The sequence below is a fragment of the Neovison vison genome, chromosome 10, assembly GCF_020171115.1.
Source record: "Neovison vison isolate M4711 chromosome 10, ASM_NN_V1, whole genome shotgun sequence".
Lineage (NCBI taxonomy): Eukaryota > Metazoa > Chordata > Mammalia > Carnivora > Mustelidae > Neogale > Neogale vison.
The window spans coordinates 39110789-39126518 of record NC_058100.1 but is presented as its reverse complement, the minus strand read 5'-3'; positions in this window follow the sequence as shown (position 1 = coordinate 39126518).

Below are 15730 nucleotides of genomic sequence, written 5' to 3'. Positions count from 1 at the left end.
TTTCCTCGCCCAACTTGATATAGAACTTTATCAGTAAGGCCCCCTTCTTCTGCATAAATGTGTCCCTTTCTCTGCCTTTCCACAGTATCCATGCCCTGAATTTTACGTATGTTCTCGCTTTCATTTCTTTGTGGGTTACTAGGCATGTAATTATACCAAGTGGCATCATTCACTTTTGCCGGGTTTTGAGCTTCACGTAAATGACCTTGAACTGTTTCTCCTCTCCAGCCGCTCACTTTTTCCATTTGACACTGTATTTGTGAGATTTATTCATTTTGATTTTTGCAGCTGTCATCCTTAGAGAAAATGGGATGTTTCTATGTCACACTAGGGTAAAGGAATTAGACACGATAGTGTCCTGTGTGCTTTGTGTGTACTGTGTGTGTGTGTGTGTGTGTGTGTGTGTGCTCATGCTTGTGTGTGCCTGTGTGCTTTGGTGAAAGTTTTGCTAGTTTCATAAAATGAGTTGGGGCTCACTTCTTTTTCTATTATCAGAGTTTATGAAATATTGGAATACTCTCCTTACCAACTATTTGATAGAATTCTTTCATAAAATCATCATGAGCCTGTTATTTTCATTGTGGGAAGATTTAAAATTATCGATACAATTATTTTTGGGTTATAGGACTATTCCATTTTTCTATTTCTTCACAAATTAGCTAAGATTATGCCAATTTTTAAAAATGTCTTGAGACTTCTTTTATAGCTTGGTATACAGCTAACGTTCATGAATGTTACATGTACACTTGAAGAGAGTGTATGTTATTCGTGACTTTGAGGAAGGATTGTATATGTATTTATTAAGCCAATAATTATGTTTTCATTTTTTCATTGATGTTTTTCTTTCCTTAACCTAATAAATAATTAGAGTCATGTTCAAATTACCCACTTTGATGGGAAACTTGTCATTTCTCTAATTTTGTCAATTTTTGTTTCATATGTTTAGAACCATATTATTAATCACATAATGTTACAGGGTAGTTATATTTTCTTGAGGAATCAATCCTTCTGTCACATGAAACTTTATCTATACTAATGACTTTTGCCTTAAAACTTTTCTTATTTGATATTAATATAGCTACTTCTCTTCTCTTTCGCTTGGTATTCCTTTCTTTTATTTTTAATGTACATTGCACATGTAGGTTTGAACGTATATTTTAGCTCTCCCTTAGCCAGCCTCAATGGCTCTTCAGTCATAACAGTACTGTTTCATCTGAAACCCCATCCCTTCCTTTCCTGCCTCTCTGCCCCCAGATTATCTTGAAATAAATCTCAGGCATCTTGTCATTTCTTTGGTAACTATACAGTGTGTATTCTTGAAAAATATGGACACTTTAAAAATTATGGACACTTTTAAAGACATAATAACACTATCATTACTACACTTAAAAATTTAACCTTATTTCCTTACTGTCACCATAATAGCCAGTTATTGCTCAAATAGTCCTGATTGTCTCATTTATTTTTTTTTATTTTTTATTTTTTAAATAATTTATTTATTTATTTGACAGAGAGAGAGAGATCACAAGTAGGCAGAGAGGCAGGCAGAGAGAGAAAGAATCAGGCTCCCTGATGAGCAGAGAACCCAATGCGGGACTCGATCCCAGGACCCTGAGATCATGACCTGAGCAGAAGGCAGAGGCTTAACCCACTGAGCCACCTAGGCACCCCTGTCTCATTTATTAAATGCTTATTTTGAACTTAAATCCAGATATTATCCTTGCATTGCAATAGATTAATATGCTTCTCAAATTTCTTTTAATCTATGTATGTTGGCTCCCAACTTGTATCTTCTTTTTATGCAGTTTGTTTATTGAAAATTGCCTTGTTTGTTCAGTAAACTTTCCATGTAATGGATTTTGATCATTGTTTCCTTGTGAAAGATTTCCACTCATGCCTTTGTATCCATTGTGCTTTGTGAGCACAATGATATGTATCTTCCTGGCCATTGTGTTTTGAACCATTGTATATTATTATGTTTTAGGGTTTACACTTTTAAACATGATATTTCTGGGTTTTGTCATCCACTTACAATTATTTTGATGTTTATTTTTATTATTTTGATGTTGATGTTGCCCCTTTGATAACCTTATATTCATCATCATATTTTTTCTCTAATAGTTCAGCTTTATCTATTTGGTCTTTTTTGCTCTTATTTGAGTTGATAGTAATTTCTTTAAAACTCCCTTCATTTAAAAATGTCTGTGGGTTTACGTTATATGTAACACCTCCCTCCCCCACAGATGTCTGTCTCAGAAACCTATGCAATTCTAATTTAGCATTTCTCACAACGTTTTAATTATCACAAAATTATGATAAATACTTATTGAGTACTATTCCAAATGCTTGATGTGAATTATGTTTTTATTACACAAATGAGCTATGTTCTGCTTATTATTATTCATTCACACATGAGGGAACTAGGTACAGAGTAGTAACATAATTTGCCTATGATCCTATGGACAAAAAGGGGTGCAGTTCAAATTTAAGTTCACAGTTGAAATCTAGAGCCTTGTTTCTTGCTTAGAATATCAACTCCTTAAGGGCAGGGCCGTGTTCTTCATATTCTCTGTGTTCTTCACACATGCTGTACTTTAAAATAAATAAATAAATAAATAAATAAATAAATCTCTGCTCTATCTCTTCTTGACCCCAATATGAAGGATTTTGGATTTGGGGGAAGGGGAAGTCCTATGTTCTGGAGTTATGTTCTCCCTCTGCCACTGCTCTTCTGATGGTACATAATTTTCCTTCCAAAACCTGCTTGGGAATAAAGTTGCCAGAATTAGCAAATAAAAATACAGAATGCCCATTCAATTTGAATTTCAGATAAAAACCACAGAAGACTTTTAAAGTACATTCTGTGAAATATTTGGGACATGTATCTAATAAAGAATTACTTGTTATTTATTTTAAATTTAAATTGATCTTGTCAGCCTGTATATTGTCTGGCAACTCCACAGGGGAATTGCCTGGGAGAAATCTATCACTCCTGATACCGATCCATTATTCTAGGTTAGTCCCTGCCTCTTTTTCTCTGAGAGTTTGCAAATGTTGACATTGAACAAAGTTTGTGTGTGTTCTTACACTTTCACTCTTTGTAGTCACCAGCCTAATTTGCTGTCCTGTTTGGATTGATTAAAACCACATACCAGGAGTGACTATAAATTATAGATCTGTTTCCTAATTACCTAGCTACTTCTACTCGGTGATGCATGAGTGACTCTGCTCTCAAAGCCTTACTAATTTGATTCATTATCAGAAACATTTTTCCTATTCTAAAGCCTTAAAGTGATTAATGTTTTACTAAAGAAAATCTAAAAGTAATAAAGAAAAATGGAAAAAAGAAACATGGACATGGAAAGAAGAGGAGGTGGTAGCCTTCAAGTCTCTTCTTCAGGGACAGCCACAGTTGACACTGGTTTTTAATCTATTTCAAGTCTTTAAAAATACTTAAATAGTATATAGATATATACCAGTTTATATTCTTTGATATTTATCCCACTTAGACAAAGCCTGAGATTGAACCACCTTTTGTTTAAACTGTTTCCAGTTTTATATTACAAACAGCTTTAATAAAAATGTCATTTTTATTTCATTCTTTGTCTTCATGTATGTGACAGTCACTATTCAATGTCCTGGAGAAAGAGCAGTGAAAACAGCAATGTCTCTACCCTCAGACAGTTAATAGGGGATATAGAAAATTGTCCAAAATGTAAGTAAATCTGTAAGATATCAGGAAATGACAAGTGAAAGAAAATGAGTGAACAAAGTGATAGAGAGAGAAGGGGGTGCTATTTTAAAAGAAGGAGGAATGGAGGCCTCTCCTGGGATGTGACATTTGGGCAGAGATCCTGATGAGTAAGGAGTGAGCTATGGGGACGTGTGGGGCTAACCATTCCAGATAGAAGGGACAGTGGGTACATGTGCCATGGGACAGTAAGCTGCTCAGTGCTCCTTCCCGGTTAAGGCACAGAAGACCAGTTTGGCGGGACTGCAGTGAACAGGGGAGAGTGGTGGAAGACGCAGCCAGGGCTGGGTTTTATGTCTCATTATGAGAAGCCATCTGTGCTCCACACACAGGATGCCCTCTGCGCACTTCAGTCTGGCTTCTGCATGAGGGGTCGGAGTGGGAGCAGGGATTCAGTTAGGAGGCCATCCTGGAAGGCCGAGAGTGGAAAGGACAGTGGCTGGAGTTGAATTTATGGGGATGGAACTGTGAGCAGTCCATTCAAGATAAATTTTGGAATTGCTGTTGACAGAACTTACTGACAGATTGATGGGGGATGTGAAGGAAGGGGGCCATCAAGGAGGATTCTGGGTGCAGTTGTTTGCCTCAGTGTGAATGATGGGTCCCTTTTCTGGGATAGGAAATGACTAGAAGACTAGAAGTTATGTGTGGGGGCAGGGGAGGAGTGGCGACAGTGTGGGCTATGAACCAGGAGGAGGACCCCCTAAAGAACACGACCACGCTAGCACACTGACCTTGCATCCCCGGCCTCAGAGCTGGGAGTATAAATTTCTGTTGTTCGTAAGCCTCCCAGTCTATAGTCATTGTTCTAGCAGCCTGGATGTTAGTCTAAGACAGTTGCTATGCAATTCTGTAGATCAGAGCCGAGGTCAGAGCACATTGCTGTGCTGAGCCATACTGGGGCCTGGGGCAGGAGGAAAAATGAGTAATACTGATCTTTCTATAAAATGTTGATATTTCATTCATGATGCATTGGGGGCATTAATTTTGTTTTTATACTTTTTTAATTAAACTATGATATACTAGAGATGAGTTTTTGATACCCTTACATTTAAGCTTGAGGTTTGAAAAGCTAGCTCAGTTGTCTCTCAGTCTTGGCCCCTTTGGGACTCCAAAGCATGGGTCTGAATGAGTCATTGAGAGAGGAACAGGGCAGAGAACCCAGGAAGAAAATTCCCAGCACAGGAGAAGGTGAAGGGGCAGCCATGTGCTGGGAAGAAAGCAGGGAGAATGAGGTCCTGGAGGCTGGGAAAGACAGTGTTCAATGAGGAGGGAGTCATCAGCCACACCTGTATGGACAGAGTGCAGTGAGTTGCCCCTAGGAGTCTGACCCACCAGGAACTTCGTTCTTATGGAGATTGGAGCAACTCAGGAATGCTGGTTCAGTCTCGGGAGAGAATTGGAGATGAGGAGCATGAGCATAGACAATGATCTCTAAGGAACTTCCTCTGAAAGGGTGTGGACAAATGGAGTAAGTGGGGGGGGGGAACCATGGGCTCCACAGAAGGCTTTTTCTTTAAAGATAGGTGACATGTGAGCAGTTCACATCTAGTGGGATCCAACCAGTAGGCAAGAAGCCACCAAGGGTGCAGGGGAAGGGAGGGAAGTTTATAAGAGGAGAGTCTGGGGCAGATGGAGGAGTTGTGTGCAGCACAGAGTTGAGGGGTGGAGTTGACCTGGGCAGGGCCAGGCATCTGCTTCTTGGGACAGGAGCAGAGACAGAGTATGGGCCACAGAGGGTGGCCTGTTGGGTTTGCCGGGAACATGAGGCTGTCCCTAGGCTCTTAGACAAATCTGAGGAGGAGGGCAATGTATGTAAACTGGTCATCATGGAGAAAGTAGATTTCTGTGCTTGGGGTAACAGGCCAGTCTTTATGGATCTTATCAGATTCAGTAATTGTTCTGTGCTCTTTCTGCGTTTCCCAAATGTGTAACACTATCATCTCTGCAAATAATCAGTTGACCATTTTCTCTTTTCTGTTTCCTACCTTGTGAGCCCAGACAGAACTTTTTAGAGGAAGATGATGGTGGACATCTTTGCTTACTTCCTCATTTTAATAGTCACTCCTTTGGTCTCACACTGTTAATTGTGGTGTTTTCTCATGTTTGGAAATAGATACTTTTTAAATCAGGAGGTAATATCATCATATGGCCAGTTTATTAAAATGTTTCATTATTAGTGATTGTTGACTGTCCTTTAACTTCCTTTTTTTTTTTTACAACCAAATAATAAGACTTTATTTTTGACACAAAGTAGGAAGTATCCTGCTGTGATTCTTAGTTTAAACCAGGGAAAGTGGCCCTCTTTTGGTACTGGTAATGAGTACCATAGTCCTTCCTAGGGAACATTATCAGATTCTATTGGAAACTTGGTCTTTGTTACTGTAGAAGAGTCAGGAGTTGGCAAGTTATGTGTCTCCTGTTTCATTTTCCATGAACATTTCCATGATATTTGGCTACATAGCTCTACCATTGTGAAATCATCCCAACTTTGGCACCAGCTTGCCCTTCTCTGCCAAGAAAAAAGCCTCTTCTGGGTCACTGGGAGACTCTAGGATCAGAATGGTTTCAGTAGGGAGTTCCTATGATCCTAAATTCTAAACCAGCTCCTGATACCCAGATGAAATACATTTCAGATTTAGAAACTTCAGATAGAAATTTTGATTCTATCATGATGACAACTGAAGAAAATGTGTCATCCCTAAACCTAAACTTAACCCCTAACTTTAACGCTGAAACCTAACCTGGCCTTAAAGCCCAAACTGGAATGAAATTGAACCTGAAGCCTGGACTCTGAACCTGAGCCTTGAATCCAAGCCCTTAACCATGAACCCAAATCCTCAACCAGAACTCTGAGTCATGAGCCCTAAACCCAAACCCCAGCAAGACCCCAAACCCCAATTTTGACCTTGAACTTTATCCTCTCAGCCCTAAGTCTTAAACCCTAAATCATAAACCTGAAGCCCTAAACTTTAACCGTTACCCTGTCTCTCACCCTAAATCCTCACCCTGATCCTAAACCCAAACCCTAATCTAGAACTCTGACTGAAACCTGAACCTGAACCCAAATTCAAACACTTCACCACACTTTGTTTATGCATCCACAACTGATGGATATTTGCAGTTTATACCTTTTGATCCTTGTGAATATTGTTTGGGCTGGGGGCTAGGGTTAGGGTCTTGTATCGGGGTCATCGCTAGACATGAGACAAAGTTGAGGTTAGAGTGTGGGTCTGCGTTAGGGCCAGGGTCATGTTCGGTGCCATCATTTGGGTCAGGGACTGTTGTCATTCCATATTGCTTCCAATTCATTGTTCCTTAGATATTGGAAGAGCTGGGAGGATATTGGGCTCCATTCAGCCTGAATTTCCAGAATGAAATGACTTCAGCTGGACCCAGGGAGGGAGCAGGTGCTTCCACTGAAGGGTGTGCTCCCCTAGCCCTGCACTGCCCTCCACCACCTGCAGAGGGCGCCGGACCCCAGGTCCCGCCTTGAGCCCGGCCTGCGCAGGAGCAGCTGGGACAGGAGCCCGGCGTCCTCGGGACTGGCTGTCGAGGTTTCTGGAGGACGTGGGGCCGCTCCCATACTGACGGGACCACTGACGGGACCTGCTGTGGAAGCTTTGACGGGTTGTGGGTCCGCTTCCACACAACAGGAGCCTGGTCTCCTCAGGACCCACTGTCGAGGCTTCCGGGGGATGTGGGGCTGCGTCCACACCAACAGGACCGCTGTGGAGGACGTGGGGCTGCGTCCACCCCGATAGGACCCGCTGTAGAGGACATGAGGTCGCGTCCACACCGACGGGACCCATTGTGGAGGATGTGGGGCCTTGTCTACACTAACATGACCTGCTGCTGTAGAGGACATGGGGCCGCGCCCACACCGACAGGACCCGCTATACAGGACATGGGGTCACGTCCACACCGACAGGACCCGCTGTGGAGGCGGTGGGGCCGCGTCCACACCGACAGGACGCGCTGTGGAGGAGGTGGGGCCGCGTCCACACCGACAGGACTCCGGCGGGGGAGGAGAAGGTGAGGAGAAGCCGCGGGGGCAGGGACTGGCGAGGGGGTGCGCGCTCTCGGGACCCCACGGAGGAAGCGCGCGCCGTGCGGACACCGGGGGTTCCGTGGCCTCCCGAGGGGCTGGCGCGGGGCTGTGGGGTCCCCCCTCTCCGGGCTCGGACGCCCCCCACCCCGCGGCTGTGTCCGCGCCCCCGGACTCGGTTCCTGGGGCTCCTCAGACGGTCTGCGGTCCGGGAGCGGCCGCGGGCGTCGGGGCTCGTGCTCCCCCGCCCGGGCCCGCGGGTCCCCCCGCGTCCACACCCGCCGCAGGGCTGGGCGGGCGTCTGGGCGTGCGGAGCGACGGCGGACTGTGGGGACGGCTGTGGGACAGCGGGTGTTTCCCGGCGCCGGCGCGTCTCCCTCCGGGTCTGTCGTAAGCGTCGCGCGGCGTCGGACGACAGCTCCGTCCCCTCCTGGGTTCGGGGCTTCTTGTGTCTTGTTCTTGCGGCCGCGGCTAAGGCCGTTCCGAGGTTCTCTGCGACGGTCGCTCCGAGCCCGCGGAGACGCGGGGGCGTCGCGGACGCTGGGTTTTGTGAGCTGCGCGCTCGTCGCCTCACGCTCCGGCCCCGTTCCGGGCGCGGCTCCGCGGGCGCGTCTGGGGGACCGAGGGCGGCGTCCGGGGAACGAGCCACGCCCCCGCCGGCCGCGCCGGGAGCCGGGAGGCGACCGCGACTTCGCGGAGGAGGCGGCGGCCGGAAGGCGTGTTCCCCGGAGGACGACGGGCCGGGCTTCGGGGGACGGGGGACCCTCGCCGGCGGCGGGGACGGCGACTGCCTGTGGGACGGGAACCTCCGGCTTCCCCTGCGGGGCCCGGACGCAGGCGGCTCTCCCGCGGCGGCGTCTGACGCGGGTCGGGGACTGACGGTCGCTCCCGGGACGGACGCTGAGTGGCGGCGCCCCCTCCCCGTCCCGTCCCCTCCCCCCCCCCCCCCGCCCCGGCCGCTGTGCGGAGGCCCCCGCCCGCGCCGGCGCAGTCCGAGCCGGGCTGGGGGGACGCGCGGGACCCTGGAACCAACTCCCGCCGCTTCCCGCCCCCGAGACCCGGCCCGGTTCAACCCTCCCGCGCGTCTCTTGCTGGCGTGAGGCCTCGTGCAGGGGCGAGTGGCCGCTCCGTGGTGGGCGAGCGGGAGCTGGGAGGGCTTGGCCTCCATCCCGAAGTCTCCTGGCCTCCTGCGGCTGTGACGGGCTGGGACAGTCCTTTGCTCTGCGGTGACTCCAAAGTGCCGTCACCTTGTCGCCGCAGCGCAAATCCGCTCCGTCTCCGCCCTCGGACTCCGCGGCCGTCGGGTCTTTCCCACGAGTGCTGCTTCCCGCGCGGTGCTTCGGTGCGTTTGACCCCGAACAGGGACAGCGTCCTCCAGTCCCGACGTGGATGTGACATTGCGCCAAATGTACCTGCTGCTTTGTCCTGCGACAAGCGGCATCACTGACCCAGATGCTCAGGTTCAAAACTTTGGGGATCGTGGCGCCAGAGTGGGGAGGTGGCGTCAGGTGGGGCTGAGAGGGCACCTCCGACCTAAGGCCCGCACGCGCGCGTCCGTTCCTGCCCGATCCTCCCAACCAGCCCGCGCGGTGGGCTCCGCCAGCCAGGAACTCCACGTGTCCATTAACCCCCCCCCCCCATTAACTTCTGATGGTTACATAAAAGTATTTTTTTTGTTTGTTTTAAAGCTTTAATTGTAGTCTTTCAGACTCCAGTGGGTGTCTTCTTTTTCTCCCTTCTGCCTCCCAGCTTTAATTGGATCCTTGTTTAGACTTACCTGTATCTGGTTAGGGACTCCGCCTGAACGCTCCCAGAGCACCCCATGCCAGCCCCTGTCATAGCGCTTGGTGCGTTTTTCTATTTATCTTCCTCCTTAGTCTTTAGGCTACCTCAGACCCCTTTTACCACCATATCATCAGCTCCTGGCAAAATAATGTTTGTCGAATGACTTAATGATGTGGTTAGCTGGTTATCTGTATCATTAATCCTCCAAGTACACTCGCCCTAACAGATGAGCAGGGAGTGGGCATTGATTATTATTAACAGTTATAACCAGCACTGTATCTAGTACATTATATTTATCATCTCCTCTAATCAGTCATACACAGGTAAGTAGTAGTATCCCCATTTTGTAGATGAAGAAATGGAGACAGAGAGGAGCAGTTGTCTAGTTCCTAGATCCTGCTGCACACACTCTCAACCACTATGTTTTGTTGCATTCTTCTGTTCAAACCCACATCTCCCTCTTTGCTGGGATGTTCTCTGCGATTTTTTTTTAAAGATTTTATTTATTTGACAGCTAGAGGTCACAAGTAGGCAGAGAGGCAAGCAGAGAGAGAGAAAGAGAGAGGAGGAAGCAGGCTCCCTGCTGAGCAGAGAGCCCGATGCGGGACTTGATCCCAGGACCCTGAGATCATGACGTGAGCCGAAGGCAGAGGCCCAACCCACTGAGCCACCCAGGCGCCCCTCTCTGCAATTTTCCATGCAATAGCTCAAACAGTAGGAACACCCATCCTGAATTGAATTAGAGGGTAAGATGGGCACCTCCTGTGAAAACTCTAAATCTTTAAGATACATTTAATGATGTGGGCATTTGCTAGATCACAAAGTCTGAAGGTCATGTTGCTCTCACTTCTCCTTATTAAAAAATCCTTCTCTTTCCTTTATTGTATGTCACCTTCCCATCTGAGTCTTTCTGTCTTCCAGCCCAGATGTTTTTCTTTTCCTTCCTTTTTTTTTTTTTTAGGATTTGTTTATTTATTTGAGATGGAGAAGGGAAGAGTGAGGGTGAGAGAGGGAGAGAGAAGATCTCAAGCAGACTCTGCACTCAATGTGAGCCCAAAGTGGGGTTCGATCTCACGACCCTGAGACCATGACCTGAACTGAAATTAAGCTGGATGTTAACCTACTGCCTCACCCAGGCATCCCTGAATGTTTTTCTTCAAGAGACTTAGATGAAATATTTGTCTGTACTTCTTTACTTTTCTCACATCATTTCATTCATAAAACAATCCTGTGAACTAGAAGCTATTACTATCAACCTTCTTCAGACAAGAAAGATGAGTGGTTAGGTAATTTCACCAAAGCTGTGAAACTAGTGACAGAGTTTGAATTGAACTCCAAAAGTCTGAGTTCTTCAGCACCTTCTACCACCTCCCTTGTTATAACCTGCCCTTATTATCATCATTGGAGAAATTTGTGTACTAAGCACACTTACTGGAAATTTAAGTGTAGATCCATGTCTAAATGGTCTATTCACTCTTTAGTGTGCCTTTCCTATGATCTAACCCCTCTAGAATTTTGTACATTCATTCATAACAGCCCGAAGTTGCTGATATTGATAACTCCAGGGTTAATACATTCCTGTGGTGACAACACCTGTTTATTGCTTTCCAATCTTGCTAGCATGCTGCTTTCCTCTTTTAGACACTATTAAGTCAGCACTCTGCACCAAACAATTTTCTCAAATTGACCTGGCCCTTCTGATAAACCTGGCAGTTCTTTTTAAGTGTATACTTAGAGTCAGAGGGGGAAAAAAGTTCCCAATTTCAGCTGGCAGAGAGTGAAAAGCTGCTTATCTTCTGTTTTCTCCATGGTATTCACTGGCAACAATAAGCCAAGTGAAAGGCAGAAGAGTCACAGGCCTGGTTATAATTTCATGACCTCTGAATTTGGATGGAAGAAATTGCTTTATGAAGAGGAAAGCATTTGTCTTTAATTCTCAGCAAAATCTCAGGCTGGACAAAATTCCAGTGCCCACCTGAGACATTCGGGCTCCTATTTAATACCTTTAAAGTAAGTTCTTGGTGGTGATTTTCTTCTCCATCAGGGTGTCTGGGTGAACGATTTAATATTTCTTCATCTATAGAAATTTGGTTACCTTTCTTAGCTTTTCTAGGTATTAGTCTCAATATTTTCCTCTAGCCTTGGAGAAGTTTGTGTGCCTCAATAATCAAAGATCTGTCCAGAGAAATTGGCCAGTGGGAGTTTGCTATGAAATAAATGAGCTAGCCACCAAGTGTGTCAGTGTCTGCCAGACCCCTGTTCTTGGAATACCTTCTTCACAACCTGAGCCCTAAATGGTCATGTTCTTCTGTGGACGCCCTCATATTCACTTCCTCCCAATGGTTCCCAAATGTCTTTTTAAAGAAAATATATTAATAATAATATATTAATTTATTCGAGAGAAAGGAGGGTTGGGTGAGGGGGAGAGGGATAAGAAGACTCTTCACTGAGCATAGAACCCAACATGGGACTTGATCTCAGCACCGTGAGATAGTGACCTGATCTGAAATCAAGAGTTAGAGGCTCAACCAACTGAACCACCCAGGTGCCCCCAAATGTTTTTCTTGGGAAGACTGTATCAGAACAACCTTGGTCACTTAATGAAAACTGTAGATCATTGTATCACATCTGAGATCCACAGAATCAGATTCTACAGATACAGACCGAATGGCCCTATAATTTGTATTTTTAATGTATTCTTCAGGGGAGTTATTTTTAAATCAAGCATCCTGCTCTCTGACTGCTCTTCTTAACCGTTATGCTCACATCCTCTAGAATCTCTTCCCTGGACATCTTTCAAGCACAGGGACCTAAGGTCTGTTGGCCCCACTGCTTTTTTTTCCCCTCTTTCTGGATCATGTCTTCATTGCACTTCTAAACTATTAGCTACAAAGACTGAGCAACATCAATTCCTGACATCTGTTATCTATTCCTTCATCTCTCTCCCCGTCCATGCAACTTTCTTTGAAAAATTCTAATCCGGGCTTTGTCTAACTATCTTCTTATCCTGTTCCTGTCTATCTGAACCAGCCAAGTATTTCAGAAGAAAACCACAAAACTAAGCTGGCTGGTCAAATTTTAAGTTATGATACATTTCCTATAAATATTCAGTCCTCTTAGAAAATTGTAGCATCCCTCCTCAACTCTACAATTTCACACCTTTTTGTCCTCACTGTAAGTCCCTAAGCCTCTTCCTCAAGTCTCAAAATAGAAGCACTCACAGGGGCAATCTTTGGTCTTGCTACTGAGCTGACCAGCAGCCCGCCTGCATCAGCACGCTCAAGCCTTGCTTCCACACTTGCTGTGCCGACAGATGTGTCCTGCTTCTGTCCAAAGACAGACCCTCCACTTGTACTTTGCACCCCATTTACCCTCCATTCCTCAAGAATTTCATTTCTTGGGGCGCCTGGGTGGCTCAGTGGGTTAAAGCCTCTGCTTTCGGCTCAGGTCATGGTCTCAGGGTCCTGGGATAGAGCCCTGCTCAGCGGGGAGCCTGCTTCCTCCTCTCTCTCTGCCTGCCACTCTGCCTACTTGTGATCTCTGTCAAAGAAATAAATTAAAATCTTTAAAAAAAAAAGAATTTCATTTCTTTATTTCCACCCCAGTCTCCTTTCTGCATTGTTGTGATTTCTTTTTTCTTGATCATTTCTATCAGTAGATAAACATTCTTTCATATCTTCTATTTTAAAAAGACTTCTTCAATCCCTTTATACTCTCTCCACCTCCTACCCATTTTCTGCTCATCTTATAGCAAAATTTTCTCTAAGATTTGACTGACGCCTATCTCACCTTTTTTATGGTCCTGTCTCATTCCATTTTAACAGAGCTGTCAATCCCAACTCCCATTTCACTGGAACATCATTTAATGAGGTCCCTGGTAGGTTCCATCTGACAGTCCCGGTACCGAAACTCTGTGCTTCCCCTTACTCAGCATCTAATTTAACTTGGCTTCTACTGCTGATCACACTAACCTTCTATAAAGTACCTTCTTCTCTAGATTCCACAGTTTTCCAGTTTTGCATCTGCCACATATTTCTCCTCATTAGTCTCCTTTGTCAAAAATCTATGGGTCATCTTTGAGGCCATTCTTTTGTTCATACCCAACATCTGACCTGTCAGAACTGTTAGCATTACCTCAGCGTACATTCTGAAACCAGCAACTTCTCACCATCCAAACTGCCACAATCCTGGGTCAAGTCGGACATCCACCATCTTGTACCGGGACCGCTGAAATAGCCCCGTTTCCTCTAGACATGAGTCCTTCAAGTCATTCTCCACAAAGCGCCCACTGCAACCTTGCTAAAAAGCATAAACCTAACACTGTCATTGAACTACTTTGTTAAAATCCTTTGTTAAAATTAAAATTTGTTAGCTGCCTCTTTCAGTGAGTGAAGAATACAAACACCTTACCATGTTGTGGATGGCTCAGCATTTGCTTGTCATTCTTGCAAATGTATTGAGTATCTATGAGCCAGATGCAGCTTCAGGTATTGGGACAGAATTATAAAACAAAATTAGAATCCTTCTCTTGTGAGGCTTCGGGTCTAATGGGGAAGACAGGTACTAAAAAAAATTAACAAGTAAACTGTATGAGATATTGGATGGTGATGAGTGCTCTGGAAAGAAAGAAAAGCAGGGGTGGGGGAGGGATTTCAGGGATATAGTGCTGGTGTGGTAGATGAGGGCCTCCCTGAGAAGGTGAGAGAGAACATCTAGAAAAGACCCAAACCAGGAGAAGGGAGAGCCATGGGGCTGTGTGAGGGGAAGAGAGCTCCAGACAGAGGGCCGGCCGTTCAATGAGAGGGTCCGGATGTGGGAATGGGCATGTGAGGGGGTCAAGAAATGGTCAGGAGGCTCACGTGCTCCAGGAAGGGGGCAGCTGTAAGAGAGAAGTCAGAGTGTTAACCAAGCAAGGGAGGAGTGGGAGATCGAAATGGGAGCCATGTCGGCCATGTTGGGAACACTGGCTTTTAGTCTGAGTGAGATGGGAAGATGTTAGCAAGTTTTGAGCAGAAATGATTAACATTTTTAAAAGATATTTATTTATTTGAGAGAGAGCTCACAGAGCGGGGGAGGTGAAGAGGGAGAGGATCTCAAGCAGACTCCCCACTAATTGTGGAGCCCCACATAGGGCTTGATCTCATGACCCTGAGATTATGACTTGAGCCGAAACCAAGAGTCAGACTCTTAACTAACTGAGCCAGGCAGACACCCTAGAAATGACTAACATTTTAGAATATCATTGTGGAACCTCTGTGTTAAGAATACACTGAAGGTGGCAAAGTTCGATTTGGTTAGAAGATTTGCAGTAAGCTTCCTGAGAGATGCCAGTGGCTTGACCTGGGTAGTAGCAGTGGAAGTGGTGAGAAGTGGTCAGGTACTGGGTCCATTTTGAAATGGAGTCATCAGGATTCCCTGACAGATTTGATGAGGGATGTAAGAGAAAGGGAAGAGTCAAGGATGACTCCAACATTCCTTGGTCTGAGTAATCAAAAGAATCCAGTTGCCATTAACTGTGACAGAAGATGTAGAAAAGGCATTTTATTGGGGGCAGGGGGAATAAAAGTTGAATTTTCAGCTGTTTATTGTTGTGACACATAACTTCATGACCCGTCACTGTCCATCTCTCTGATGACACGGAGGGACTGGTGGCTCTTGGTGGCCACCTTGTGGGACCCTGCAGCAGGATACCCAGCTAAACCATGCCCAGTCCATTGACCCATAGAAACTGTGAAATAGGGGCGTCTGGGTGGCTCAGTGGGTTAAACCTCTGCCGTTGGATAGAGTCATGATCTCAGGGTCCTGGGATCGAGCCCCACATCAGACTCTCTGCTCAGCAGGGAGCCTGCTTCCCCCTCTCTCTGCCTGCCTCTCTGCCTACTTGTGATCTCTCTCTGTGTCAAATAAATAAATAAAATCTTAAAAAAAAAGAGTCTCTTATTGATATTTCCCTCTCTTCTCTTAAAAAAACAAACAAACAAACTGTGAAATAAGAAATTGTGTTGTTTGAAGATGCCAGTTTTTTGGTAATACTGTGACCTAGCAATATATTACTAAGATAATGAGAGTGTCCTGTGATTTGTTTGATTTTTTTATTTGTTAAAATTAAAGTCAGCGTGGGACGCTTGGTTGGCTCAGTTCATTAA